The sequence below is a fragment of the Pelodiscus sinensis genome, chromosome 18 (assembly GCF_052426305.1).
Source record: "Pelodiscus sinensis isolate ZL-2025 chromosome 18, ASM5242630v1, whole genome shotgun sequence".
Classification (NCBI taxonomy): Eukaryota; Metazoa; Chordata; order Testudines; family Trionychidae; genus Pelodiscus; species Pelodiscus sinensis.
Window position 1 is genome coordinate 16,716,036 of NC_143069.1, and position 15,016 is coordinate 16,731,051.

General features: G+C 42.6%; 1 long non-coding RNA gene across 1 annotated transcript; it reads right to left on the bottom strand.

The window, feature by feature from the left end:
• Nucleotides 1-7,498: 7,498 nt before the first annotated feature.
• Nucleotides 7,499-11,944, bottom strand: LOC149523259 (uncharacterized). The gene is made up of 3 exons (XR_016347190.1): nucleotides 11,839-11,944; nucleotides 9,013-9,136; nucleotides 7,499-7,610 (listed from the first exon to the last, which is right to left on the bottom strand). It is a non-coding gene; the product is annotated as an uncharacterized LOC149523259 (long non-coding RNA).
• Nucleotides 11,945-15,016: the final 3,072 nt, after the last annotated feature.

Here is a 15,016-nt window from a genome sequence, read left to right on the forward strand (position 1 = left end):
GCTACGCATGGAAGCTCTGTGTTTCTCACCCAGGGCACCCCGCACAAAGCTATACCTGAAAGTTCCCTGTCAGTCACTCTATTTGTTGCCGATCCCTGAGGATGAAGTGCTGTCTCCTAGATCTCTTACCTCACCAGCAAACACACCCCCTCGTGGTGAGTCTGCGGATTTTCAAGAAGCATCCAAGTTTTCTGCTTCCAGAGAGTTCGTATCAGCTTCTCATTCATAGCCTTGAGAAGCACAGCCTCTAATGCTTCAATAGAAAGCCTGGGGGAAAAGAGGCACAGAACTGTAGTAACCAATAGAAAGGCACAGCCTAAGCAGTCAGGAAACCCCAGTTACTTGTCAGGTCTGTTGTTCATTGACAGTTCATCCATTGACAGTATCCTGGGGACCACTGTTTTTGGAAGGACTTAATTCCCAGGAGGTATTTCAGTCTCATACATCTCATATTACTAGTGTTGCTATGGACAACATTTTGCAGTCACTTTCTCCTATCTGCAAGGTGTATGGGCACTAGCACAGTACAGTAATATGGAAAAAATTCACAATCAGACCCCAAAAGCTGGGACACAGAGAGATTAGTGATCACTAATGGATATTTTGGGGCCCTATGTCCAGCGAGATGTGACAGGGTGCTGAGAGCTTGTACTTGGGGTCAGCACTCTGGTAACTACTAGTACTAATTAGCTTCCCCAGAGAAAGCCTAATTGGATAGAAATGTACCTGATTGCCTGGCTAGAGTGGGGCTATAGAATCAACAAACCTATTCTCCCATGAATAAGGAATCTGCCTAAAGGGACATCCACAGCAGTGTTTGAGGGAAACAGAGAGCAAAAGAGACAAAATGCTAGAGGCATCTAGATAGACTTATGTGTAGTGCTGGGGAGGAGCCGGTGGTCGTGGTACATGTAGGTCTCAATGACATAGGGAAGGGTAGGAGAGATGTCCTGGAGGCCAAATTTAGGTTGCTAGGAAAGAGACTGAAATCCAGGACCTCTATGGTGGCATTCTTGGAAATGCTTCCAGTTCCATGCGCAGGACCAGGTAGGCAGGCAAAGCTTCAGAGTCTCAATGCGTGGATGAGACGATGGTGTAGGGAAGAGGGGTTTGGATTTATCAAGAACTGGGGACACTTTTGGGAGAGGGGGAGCCTATACAGGAAGGATGGGCTCCACCTAAACCAGGGTGGAACCAGACTACTGGCACTAAACATTTAAAAGGCTGTAGAGCAGTTTTTAAACTAAGAGATGGGGGAAAGCCGATTGGTGGGGAGATGCACGTAAATCGCAGGGAGACTTCTCTTAGAGGAGAATCTGTTGATAGAGATTCTCTAAGCTGTAGTCAGAAAGAGAGGACAAAGAGACTGAGGCCTGAGGAGGCCTAGATAGTAGTGTTTGTGTTGCCAGAGCTTGGTGGTTTCAGGGAACTGACCTATAGCAAGCACAAACAAGACTTTCTCATATTAAAAGCAGGTGATGGTAAGGTGCCTCATAACCCTGAGAACTCCTGGGGAGTGTCACACAAATGGACTGGGATTCTCTTTGTTTTGCTCCCTTTCTTCTAATTACCTGCAAGGGTTGCCCTCACATAGTTGTTGTCCTTTTCTAAATAACCTCCTTCGGCGTCTCATCCTGGGCAAAGGCATCTTTTGTCCTAGGGTTTGGCTGATCTGCTGCAGAAGAACAGTGAACAACTCCGGGAACAGCTCCTGCACAGTTTTGCTCAACTGCAATGCTGACACCACTTCAAAGATGGCACATGTTGCCTGAAAGGAGAGCATGGTAAAAGAAGAGGTCTCTTCCTAACACTATCACACGCTCTCCCCTTCTGATACCTGCTGGACTAAATTCTCACTCCTGTCACTAACTTGATGAATGACCGAGAGCAATTCACTCCATGTGTGCCTTAGCGTCCCATAGCTGTAAAAATGTGTAGGACCTATCAAGGCATGTTATGAGTTGCACAAAACATTTGCAAAGCACTGTAAGAAATCTGATTCAAAGACTTTCTAATTGCCAGATATTATTAAGTGAATCAGCCACATACTCTAAATCTGCCACAGAAAGCACAGCTGGAATCCAGGAAACAGTACTTCAGAAAAGAAGTGCCCAGATGACAATATTATACCACTCATCTAGCTTTCCATCAGCATGTTTGTCACAAAGCAGAGAAATACATGTCTGTCGTCTAACTTACTGTGAGAGGTGCAGCAGCTGCTAAATGCAGGTCAGTTTCTGTCTCTGAGGTCATGCTTCCTTCTTGGCTTGTTGGAGTCTTTATTCTTTCTATTAGGACCTTCAGGACTTGAGGGGCGAGCAAGGGATCTGTCCCCAGAGATCTCCACAGCTCAGTGGTGTTACTGCAATTTAACATAGGTTATATGTGACCCCTGGAGACTTTTGTGGCTCTGACTATATGCATCATATTCAAGTAAAGAACACATTTTCTCCTTGACTATGATCAGGGCTCACCAGCCGCGCTGTCCGGCGATCTGCGCATGCACAGATCGCCCGAACCCGGCTCTTCCAGGTTACAATCTACACGCCATGGATGAGTAGATTGTATTATTTGTCAAGCCCTGCCTATGATGAGCAAGTTCAGAGTGCTGTCCTCCTTATATGGTCCTCATGTTTTACATATTGAGTTTCTAGTTACAGAACTAAGTTAAGTTACATTTCAGGTTACATTTCTACAGTGCATGACTATTTTGGGATCCTGGAGGTATCCCGAAATACCTACCCCACATTTACAGAAGCAGCCCGTTATTTTGAAATATTTTTCAAAATAATGGGCACACTATTTTGCCATCCCAATAAACTTTGTTGCATGAGGGATAAGGGATGGCTTGAAATAGCACATTATTTCGACATTTGGTGCTGTGTAGAAGCGCCACATTTCAAAATAGGCTATGCAAAATATGATAGGCAATTTGCGGAGTGCAAATTGTGCATCTTATTTCAAGTTTAGGGTGCTGTATAGACACAACCCTAGCCTTACTGCACCATAACCATTAATGCTAGACTTCAGAAGGAAAGGACACAGAGCTCTAATCACAGTTCCTGTTTTCCTACTTCTCAGTAGATATGGAATCATGAGCATATGATGCCCAAAGATCTAGGGCCTGGGAGACAAGTTGAAGAAAGAAAAATGATCTTCCTACTAACTGGATGTACAACTATGAGAACAAATATTTGTGGCTAGCCCATGACCTCTTTACAAATGGCATTCCCTGGCCTCTATTTGCCAGAATGGGCATGTTCTGTTCACTCCCTATGGGGCACCTGGCATTGGCCACTGTCTGAAGACAGGATCCTGGGCTAGATGGACATTTGGTCTGACCCACTACAGCCGTTCTTATGTTCTTAGATTCCAGCACAGATGACTGATAATTCAGCTAGGGATGTTTGAATGAAATGATAGATATGCTTACCGCCCTGTCTTTAAGTACCAAGAATGACAACTCCATTCCAGCAGCCATACCCTTCCTGATACCAAAAGCCTGGTGCCCTATCCTTGCTAATCAGCCAGGAATTTGGATTTGAAGCTTTCATGCTACCAGAAAACGAACAGTCACTGGCAATTTCCAGGGTGATGTTAGTTCAGGGGTCTGGAGAGGCAAAAGTCCACTCCAGTGATGCCAGTAAAGGGAAGTCTTTAGGATGCCAAAGCAACTATTAATTAATGGAAACAGAATGAAACTTAATTTCTCCCTGCACCCACCTTGACATGGTCTTGGACCTTTCTGCAGAAAGACCCAAGCTATTAACCTTTAGGAATTATCTCAACCTGTCTGTGGCTTAAATGAAGCCTTACATCTTCCAGTGAAGCTGTGGGATCCATGGTTACCAAAATGAACACTGTAAGGAGCACTATATACCTGTCCATCGGCAGACGTTTGGTGAGGAGGCTGAAGATCACTGCCTCTAGGTGATGGTGGGCTAGAATGGACACTGCCTCCACCAGGAACTGCCTCAAGCTACCCTGCTTGATGGTAGGCATATGAATGTATATTCTCCTCAGGATAGCTGGCACCTGGACAGAATAAAACCAGAAAAAATGTCCCTTTTCCATTCTCTGCATTCATTCTGCAGAGCCAAAACCTTTATTTAGTCGTTTAGCAATTTGCTGTTCTTGTAGAAATTCCTCCCTTCAAAAAACAAGTATTTAGACATGGCTGCATAGATTTAATCCACAAAAATTATGCATATCTCTGCCCATACCTGGCTGCAACACCGGGTTAAGACATGCTGAGGCCCTAAGCTATGTCAAGTTAAAGAGGCCTCATTGCATTTCCAAAAAAACATGTATTATTCTAACAGAAAGGACAATGAAAAGAGAAATAATAAAGTTATCTATCTATCTATCTATCTATCTATCTATCTATCTATCTATCTATCTATCTATCTATCTATCTATACATAGGCAAAGAGGCAAGTAAAAACTAGTAATTTGGGGGTATTTTTAGAGACCCCTCATTATCTGAGGCCCGAAGATGTAGTTCACTTAGCTTGTCTCTTGGGGCCGGATATTCTCTTTTTGCATTTTACTCGGAGTCTAATTTTTCCAAGCCTTTCATGGCTGGAAACTGTGACAACAAGATAGACAACTAATCAAGCATCTTCCTTTTCCCTTGGGGTACGGCTACACTAGCTCGTTAGTTCGAGCTAGGTAGGGTAATGAGGGCAAGCAGAGTTGCAAATGAAGCCCAGGATTTAAATATCCCAGGCTTCATTTGCATGTTCCCGGGTGCTGCCATTTTAAAATCCTCCTTAATCTGAACTCCGTGCCCGCGGCTACACGCGGCACGGAGTAGGTAGTTCTAATTAAAGATCCTAATTCCATGAGGAGTAACGGTAGTTCGAATTAGGATCTTTAATTTGAACTACCTAGTCCATGCCGCATGTAGCCGCGGGCACGGAGTTTGGAGTAAGGGGGATTTAAAAATGGTGGCGCCAGGGAACATGCAAATGAAGCCCGGGATATTTAAATCTCGGGCTTCATTTGCAACTCCGCTTGCCCTCATTACCCTACCGAGCTCGAACTAACGAGCTAGTGCAGATGTACCGTTAGATTATCTCTGTCTTCTGCTGTTGATTCCCCCATTGCCTGACTCAGGATAGGAACACAGATGGAATTAACTTCCAATCCCAGGGGGAGAAACAGCAAGACTTGTGTTCACTGCAAATGATGGCAAAGACCTGAAAGCCTGCAGGTTAGCCAGAAAAACCTCTCCAGCTTCTATTTTACCTCATCCAGCATGGCACCTCCACACTCCTTCAGGATGATCTTCATCCACAGACCGGCTGCTGTGGCACAGGAGGGGCTAGCAGACCGCATACCATCCAGTATGGCCTCAATAAAATCTGTGGCTTGTTCAGAGGGAAAGTACTTACTAACCACCTGTGGACAGATCAAAAACAGGAAAGATTGCAATGATAGTCGGCTCCAGTACTTTTAAGAAAGGAGGCCTAAGAGCTGTATTGGAAAATAATGTATTCATCAGCAAATTGCTAATTGGGCTCCTATCTGGCAAGGCAGTTGCAATTAAAATTTTCTCTGTAATCTTTCTAGCTACCACATCTCTATTCTACACTAATAATATCAGGTTAGATCTTAGGTTGTACAGTTAGCACAACATTGTATGGGACAAACAGGATGTAAATTTCCAGTTTATATTCTATTATGTACATGACATCTTTTCACAAAATATAAAAATATGCAAAGAGATGCATGCACACAAATATAGGTTCAGGTAAACACACAAGGTGCCAAGACTGGTTTCTCAGCTTGATGTCCCGCTCACATATTTTCCCCCTGGATGGATGGATGGATGGATGGATGGATGTGCGCGCGCACATGCATGGGCATGTTCATGCAACTGTCTGGAATCTGTTTGTTTTTTACATGGCATTCATAGCATATACCTATGAAAAGCATGTTACTGATTACCCATGAATGCCTCACTCCCATAGCTCGCTCCAAGTGTGGAAAGACATCACAAAAGCATAAAACAATCATAGAATCATAGAATACTAGGACTGGAAGGGACCTTGAGAGTTCATCGAGTCCAATCCCCTGCCCTCATGGCAGGATCAAATACTGTCTAGACCATCCCTGATAGACATTTATCTAACCTACTCTTAAATATCTCCAGAAATGGAGATTCCACAACCTCCCTGGGCAATTTATTCCAGTGTTTGACTACCCTGACAATTAGGAACTTTTTCCTAATGTCCAACCTAAATCTCCCTTGCTGCAGTTTAAGCCCATTGCTTCTTGTTCTATCCCCATAGGCCAAGATGAACAAGTTTTCTCCCTCCTCCTTATGGCACCCTTTTAGATATCTGAAAACTGCTATCATGTTCCCCCTCGATCTTCTCTTTTCTAAACTAAACAAACCTAATTCCTTCAGCCTTCCCTCATAGGTCATGTTCTCTAGACCTTTCATCATTCTCGTTGCTCTTCTCTGGACCCTCTCCAATTTCTCCACATCTTTCTTGAAATGCGGTGCTCAGAACTGAACACAATACTCCAATTGAGGCCTAACCAGCGCAGAGTAGAGCGGAAGAATGACTTCTCGTGTCTTGCTCACAACACCCGTTAATGCATCTCAGAATTATGTTTGCTTTCTTTGCAACGGCATCACACTGCTGACTCATATTCAACTTGTGGTCCACTATAACCCCTAAATCCCTTTCTGCCGTACTCCTTCCCAGACAGTCGCTTCCCATTCTGTATGTATGAAACTGATTGTTCCTTCCTAAGTGGAGAACTTGGCATTTGTCTTAAACTTCATCCTATTTACCTCAGACCATTTCTCCAATTTGTCCAAGTCATTTTGAATTAGTGACCCTATCCTGCAGATTAGTCGCAACCCCTCCCAGCTTGGTATCATCTGCAAACTTAATAAGCGTACTTTCTATATCAATATCTAAATCGTTGATGAAGATATTGAACAAAGCCGGTTCCAAAACAGACCCCTGTGGAACCCCACTTGTTATGCCTTTCCAGCAGGATTGTGAACCATTAATAACTACTCTCTGAGTATGGTTATCCAGCCAGTTATGCACCCACCTTATAGTAGCCCCATCTAAGTTGTATTTACCTGGTTTATTGATAAGAATATCATGCGAGACTGTATCAAATGCCTTACTAAAGTCTAGGTATACCACATCCACCCCTTCTCCCTTATCCACAAGACTCGTTAGCCTATCAAAGAAAACTATCAGATTGGTTTGACATGATTTGTTCTTTACAAATCCAGGCTGGCTGTTCCCTATCACCTTGCCACTTTCCAAGTGTTTACAGACGATTTCCTTAATTACTTGCTCCATTATCTTCCCAGGCACAGAAGTTAAACTAACTGGTCTGTAGTTTCCTGGGTTGTTCTTATTTCCCTTTTTATAGATGGGCACTAGATTTGCCCTTTTCCAGTCCTCTGGACAAGGGAAAATGAATGGTGCACAGCCACTAGGACAGTCACCTAGTGTTTGTTACCTTAGCCATTTTGGAAGATGCTTGAAACAGAGCCTCAGGGTCTGGAGTTGTTAGTGCCTCACGGAGACAACTCAGCTCCTCCTCTGCTGACCCCAGGTTAGTGCACTGACCTAGGATAGAGAAAAGGAGAAAAAGTATGGCAACATTTAATAAAACTGAACCTCTGATCCAGAGATAATCATACAGGAGGATCTATGGGGTATGTTATTACCAGCTGTGTGTGAAATTTTGGCCCCACTAAAGCCAATGACGAAATTCTTGTTGACTTTAACGGAGTCAGAATTTTACCGTCAGGCTATGTCTAGACTACATCCCTTTTTCGGAAAAGGGATGTAAATTAGACGTATCGCAATTGCTAATGAAGCGGGGATTTAAATCTCCCCTGCTTCATTAGCATAAAAATGGCTGCAGCTTTTTTCGGCACGGAGCTTTGCCGGAGAAAAGCGCCAGTCTAGATGCTGATCTTGCGGAAAATTAAGCCTTTTCCGAAAGATCCCTTATCCCTCCGAAAAAGGGATGTAGTCTAGACGTAGCCCCTATGTCTGAAAGTTAACGGTAATGGCATGTGATTCATTGTGATTCATACAGGATTAAACAGGCACTGTATTCTGTGTGGAGCATCTTTCTCTGTATATCTGGTTTCAGTAGCCACTCTGCTCTCAGTATTTAAATCTAATCTCATAGTCAAGCACAACTCATGTAGATTGATCTGAGGTTCTGATTTGGAGGAGAATCCCTCCACTGAACTCTCATTGTAAAAGAGATGGGGCTGACCAAAAGCTTAGGTAGGAAACCCAGGCTCTTCGCTCACTTCTAAATCATGAACTGTCTCTTTAAGGGAAAGCTGTCCTGCTCTGTCATCTCCCTCTCCCCACCCCACTCTGCAGAGCGGGGGCATATGGGCATATGGCGGGGGAGAGAGTGTGTGTGAGACAATGTGTGTGTGTGTGTGAGAGAGAGAGAGAGAGAGAGAGAGAGAGAGAGAGAGACATGCTGGCTGCCAGAGAAATCTTAGAAACAGTGCCTCTTTAGATAGGCACTCCGTTACTCACCATACTTCAGACTGGAGCAGCACTATTGTATGTGTCCCTCTCCCCAAACTCTGCTCTGCAGAGATGATGACAGGGGCAAAAGGGTCACCCTGACTTCTGCACGTCTCCCTGCTCCCCTCCCCTCCACACACCACTAGCAGCAGACAGGATGGAGCAAGGTCGGAGAGGGGCAGCTGAACACATGCTGCTGGCATGCTTGCTAATCAGCTGAGCGCTCCAGACAGAAATTCTGGGGAGAAGGGCAGATCTGGCCTGTGTGCTATATTTTGTCCACCCTCTAATATTTGCAGATTATTTATTATTTGTGCAGTTCTCTTCCAGCAATGTACTTACAAGGCCCCAATCGTTCTGTTATATAAGTGTCGCTAACAAGACAGAAAGAATTACAGATGGAAAAAATGGTCATTACAACAATGAAAGAAAGTGAAGAGTTACTTACACCTGCTCATGGTCTCCTCACCTTGTATATTGAGAAGACAGTTGATACAGTCAACCACCCACTGACGCGATGTCGTAAGTGAAGCACAGGTATATGGTGCTAACAGCCCAATCAGAGATCCAAACTGATCAAAAGTTTCCTGAGGCTAATTTTAAAAGAATGAAGAATGAAAGTTCTCCGGCTATACTGGACATTATTTGCCTTCCTTATTGTGAACTCCATTACTGTACCTGGGTACGGCACATTGGAAAACATAATCCTTGTTGTACATGCAAATTGATGGGGTCTAAATTAGCTGTAGCACTCAAGAAAAATCTCAGAGTCATTGTGGATAGTCCTCTAAAAACATCTGTTCAACATGCAGCTGCAGTTAAAAATGCTAATGGTATGTTAGGAACCACTAGGAAAAGGGATGAATAATAATATGATAAATATCATCATGCCACTGTTTCAAATCCATGGTACACCCACACCTTGAATATTGCAAGCAATTGTAGTCCTCCAACTTAAATAAAGTTAGGTTATAATTGGAAAAAGTTCAGAGAAAAGCAACAAAAATGATATGGGATATGGGACAAGTCATACAAGGAGAAGTTAAAAGGACTGGGACCATTCATCTTAGAAAAGAGATGCTTACAGGGGGGTTTGATAGAGCCATATAAGATGATCAGAGATGCATGATATGGGTGTCCCTATATCTCTGACTGCCTGGGGCTGGGACTGGACAACAGGGGAGAGATCACTCAACAATTGCCTTGTTCTGTTTGTTCCCTCTGATGCATATAACACCCACCACTGTCAGAAGACAGGCTACATGAACCATTTGTCTGGGGGATCCAGAATGGCCATTCATGTTTTATGTTCTTATCCGATTAAATAGAAATAGAAATTCAACTTTAACAGCGATAGAAATGTAGCTGTGTTAGTCTGGAGTAGCTGAAGCAAATGCAGGACAATGTAGCACTTTAAAGACTAACAAGATTTATTTATTTATTGATTTATTTTTTAAGATGGTTTAGTAGATGATGAGCTTTCGTGGGCCAGACCCACGTCCTCAGATCAGGAAGTGGGTCTGGCCCACGAAAGCTCATCATCTAATAAACCATCTTGTTAGTCTTTAAAGTGCTACATTGTCCTGCATTTTGCTTCAACTTTAACAGCCTGAGAGTATAGGAATGCATCTATGACACTGACACAGCCAACCTATGTGTGACCACAATAACTTAACAAGCGGCACTGCAATTGTATCAAGACAAGTCACTTATATGTTATTTCAAAGGGTGTGTCTAGACTACTGAGTTTTGTCGACAAAAGTGGACTTTTGTCAACAAAACTATACCTGCGTCTACACTACCGCTGAGTTCTGTCGACATAACGTCGACAGAACTCAGCAGTTTTGTCGATGCTGGTAAACCTCATTTTACGAGGCATAACACCTTCTGTCGACAGAGTTCTGTCGACAGAAGGTGTTATTGCATGTAGGGTTGTGTCTAGACTACAGGGTTTTGTCGACAAAGCAGCTTGTTTAGTCGACAGAACTGAATGTGTCTAGACGCTCTTTGTCGACAGAAGTTTTGTCGACAGATACTGTCGACAAAACTTCTGTCGACAAAACCCTGTAGTCTAGACGTACCCAAAGAAAAGTCCTAGACTAGCGATCACCAACATTATGCATTTTGGTAATAGATATGAAAGGTAGATGTTATGTATTATTGTCTGTATTTATATCTTGCTAGAAGTTTAACATAACCAAATTAGCTTGTAGATTCCAATTCCTTTTCATGTCTTAATTGCCTTAATTATATGCAACTGTCTTCAGTTAACCTTAAGATCAAAGATAGAAGATAGTACAAGAAAATAGTTTGTACATTGCCTTCAGCTTAACTATCTGTGTTGTAATGGAAGACTACGATCGGCTAATTACTTTATGTGAATGACTATCACCCATTTACCAGTGTATGCGTAGGAAATAGAAAATTAACTTCAAAACAAAGTACGACAGGAGATCTGCATGACCTATTCTTTCTCAGGGAGAGATCCTGCTTCGACAATTTCTGTGAGGAGGCTTGCCAACCGGCTAGAATAGCTATAAAAGACAAGTTATGGGACTGATCTTCTCTCTCCAGTCTGCTTAAACTTTGAACAGGGGACGTGTAAGCCATAGGACATAGATCTTCCAAATAATTATTTGGAATAGTCTGGGAAATGCATGGAAAAACTAACAGCCTTTGCATCTAAACTGGCTTTGGATGTTGACCGGTTAGCATGATTCCAGAGAGACTTTTACAAGCCAGCCGTTTATTCCACCATGGTTGTGATCCTGAACTATGAAAAGTGAAAGTCATTTTAACAACTATCTATCACTTAACCATTTGTAACTCTCTTCTTTTTCCTTTTAACAACAAATCTGATATTCCGTTATTAAGGATTGGCTGATATTTAGGGAAGACCTGTGATTCATATTAACCTAAGGATAAGTGTCTAGTCCTTTGTGATTGGTGATTATATTAGACTTAGTTGTCTAGATGGGAACCAAGGTCTGGAATGCCTAAAGGGTACTATTGTTTGGTATTTTGTTAACCAGAGTAGAAGCTCTTTTCTTACTGGTTTGGTGAATCTAATTATAAAATCACTAGTCTGGGGAACTGCCTGCCCTGTTTCTTACAGTCTGGCCTGAGTGCTGTCACAGCACTATTATGGAAACCTTTCTCTTATGGAAGCAGAGGGATCTTACTCACTTTGAGGCCCCAGCTGCAGGCCTAGTAGAATTTCTCATGCATTCACGTTGAATGTCAGATTTGATAGAAGTTGGGAAGTCAGCTCAAGGAAGAGTAGAACTATACTCACTGTGCTATTAACTATCTCCTGATAGGCAGTTAGCAGCCAGACACTGGCCTGCAAGGCCCTTTCTCTCTCCCACTCCTGCCCTGAACTGAGCCAGGTCTCTAGTAGCTGTTGGCAAAGCAGGAGAATGGACAAAGTTAGTACCAGAAAATCCCTCCCAAACGTTTCTTTTAAATAGGTTTGATTGTCACTAAAATCCCTCTCCAAAGCATTTAACTTCCATATAGCAAAAGATTTATATGTCTCCAAAAAGAGACCCTTGTATATACAAGTCCCAGGGACCAGATTCACCTCTGGTGTACGTAACTCCATCAAAGCCAAAGGAGTTACATGAGAGATGAGTCTGGCTCTGTGTATGTGAGGGCTTCTGTAGACTGTCTGATGGCAGCTGTCTAGCACATTGCATGCAGTTTGGGGTCCGGTGCTGTGTTCTCTTTCCTGGACAGCTTCTCCCATGCTGAGTGGCAAATGACAGAGAGGAGCATTTCTTTTTATTTAGAGCAGAGAAGTCTCCCCAGCCCAGCTCCTTTTATAACTTTATTTTCATACCAACGTTGCACCTAACTCCCCTCCCCTCAGCTCTTCAAACTATTCTGTTTATGTCTGAAGAGCAGGAAGTCTTTGGTGAATGAGTTTCCATACACAGAGCTTAACTCAATACTAATTCATTCCTTTTACGAGAGGTGATCAGTTCTCACTGGTCCTCTTGAATTTGGTTACTGCGCTGATGATTTTCTTTCCTGTCCATGTAGTGTTAACTATACTGGGAAAACTAGATCTCAGTCCACCACTGGCATAAAATGTCCCCTGCTATGAGATAGATACATAGAATTTACTAGCTAGTGGGAAAACACTGGCTGTAGAATCGGTGTCTATTTCTTACAAAGCCTTTCTGAATATTGACCTAGGAGAGCTTTTCCATTGCATTAGGAGTGCACAAATCATAAAATCATGGATTAAGGATGGAAGGGACCTCAGGAGGTCATATAGTCCAACCCCCTGCTCAAAGCAGGGCCAGCCCCAACTAAATTATTCCAGCCATGGCTTTGCCAAGCCTGGCATTAAAAACCTCGAATGATGGAGATTCTTAAGGGAAGAGAATAACAGAAACACCTAACTGGTGGGTCAGAACCCAGGCTTAGGAAAACCCCAGCACAAGGGGACACAAAGAAGATGGAGAGAGGCTGTTCTCAGTAGTGACAGATGACAGAACAAGAAGCAGTGGTCTCAAGTTGTGTGTGGGGGGGTGGATCTTAGGAAAAACGATTTCACGAGGAGGGTGGTGAAGCACTGGAATGGGTTACTGAGGGAGGTGGTGAGATCTCCATCCCTAGAGGTTTTTCAGTCCCAGCTTGACAAAGCCCTGGCTGAGATGATTTAGTTGGAATTGGTTCTGCTTTTAGCAGGGGGTTGGACTCGATGACTTCCTGAATTCTCTTCAAGCCCTATCGTTCTATGATTCTATAAAAGAGTTCCCTGAACTCTTTTCAAAAAAATTTTCAAAAAAGAACATTTCTTCTTTTTATCTCTGAGGAGAGCCACTCAGACTCTGCCCAGTGGAAATAAATATGCAGAACCTAGAGGGAGCCATTCTGTTTGTTCTGATGCCCCAAGCAGCTTGATCATTCTGTGCATAGTGAATGTGAGTCTATCTATAGGCTAAATTCTGTTCTTCCTTACACCAAACTAAATATTGATCAGCTCTACTGATTTCAGTTTAAATAAGAGCAAATGTGGCCTGATGAGAAAGAGTTGCCTCCTACTTTCTTTGAGATGGGTAGGATGAAAAAGAGGCAGTTGGTGAGTACTGCCATAAGCTCCCACTTGGTAGCTAAAGGGCCAGGCAGAGCTAAGATCCTCAACAACTTACTGTAAAGTTAATGTATATCATGGATCCCATCATGGAACTCTGTGTCTGGAGTCCATGACTCTGCCCATAGCTGGAAATACCCATTGAAAAGATTTTGAACTAGTACACATAGAACAGAGAATGAAGTGTGCAGCAAACTTTTCCAGGTTCTAGACATCTTGATGTAGGCTGCATAACTTCAGTGTTTTGCTAATAGTTTATGTATGCTTCAGCAGCCACAGGATTGGGCACCATTGTGTTCTTTGGAGAGTCTATTTATAAAAAAGATGTGCTTCCTTATACAAGAGCATTTCACTGAAAGATTGTGTTGTCAGAATTTTCACTGACTTGCCCGAGGTCTAAGTAATGTAGGTCGCACTGTCAGATATAAATATCCAGAATCAGATTCTGGTCTCTGTTACACTTGTGTAAATCCAAAATAATGCCACTGAAGTCAGGGGCATTACCCTGGTTTTACACGAATATCACTGATCAGATTCTAGCTCTAATCCTTCAGTCCAGCTGCATCCTTGAGCATCCAAAGCTCCCACTGAAGTCAAGGGGAACAATCAGCATGCCAGAATGGCAGAACTGAGTCCTAAGTGTTAAGAACTCTCCTTACCAGATTTCTGGTGGACACATCGAACTCTCCGAATACATAGGCGACCATATCCCCTGCTGCACAATTCTCCACACTTCCTGAACTGAGCAGCTTCAGGACAAAATGGAGAGCTGCCATCCTCACCTGCAAGGGTAGAGATTATGCACAAGTTATTATTATCTCTTCTGCATGCAATATGAGACAGGATATGAGAGTCCTTTTGCTTTTTCTTTTATCTCTTTGGAATAGTGGCTGAAGTACAAATGATTAACACATCTGTTATGTAAATTCCTTGCAACACTGGCTACAGAAGTACCATGCAAATGCCAGTTTTCACTTTCAGGTGACACTGTAATTAGGAAAAAGGCAGCATTTTCTCCTATAAATGTAAACAAACTTGTTTGTCTTAGTGTCTGGCTGAACAAGAAGTAGGTCTGAATGGACTTGTAGACTCTAAAGTTTTACATTCTTTCATTACAGTTAACAAAAAATATCTACATTTGTAAGTTGCATTTTCACGCTAAAGAGATTGCTCTACATCACTTCTATGAGATGAATTGAAAAATATTATTTCTTTTGTCATTTTTACAATGCAAATGTTTGTTATAAAAATAATATAAAGTGCATAGTACACACTTGTCATTGTGTTGTAATTGAAATCAATATATTTGAAAATGTAAAAAACCACAAAAATATTTAATAAATTTCAATTTTTAATCGTATTAATTTTT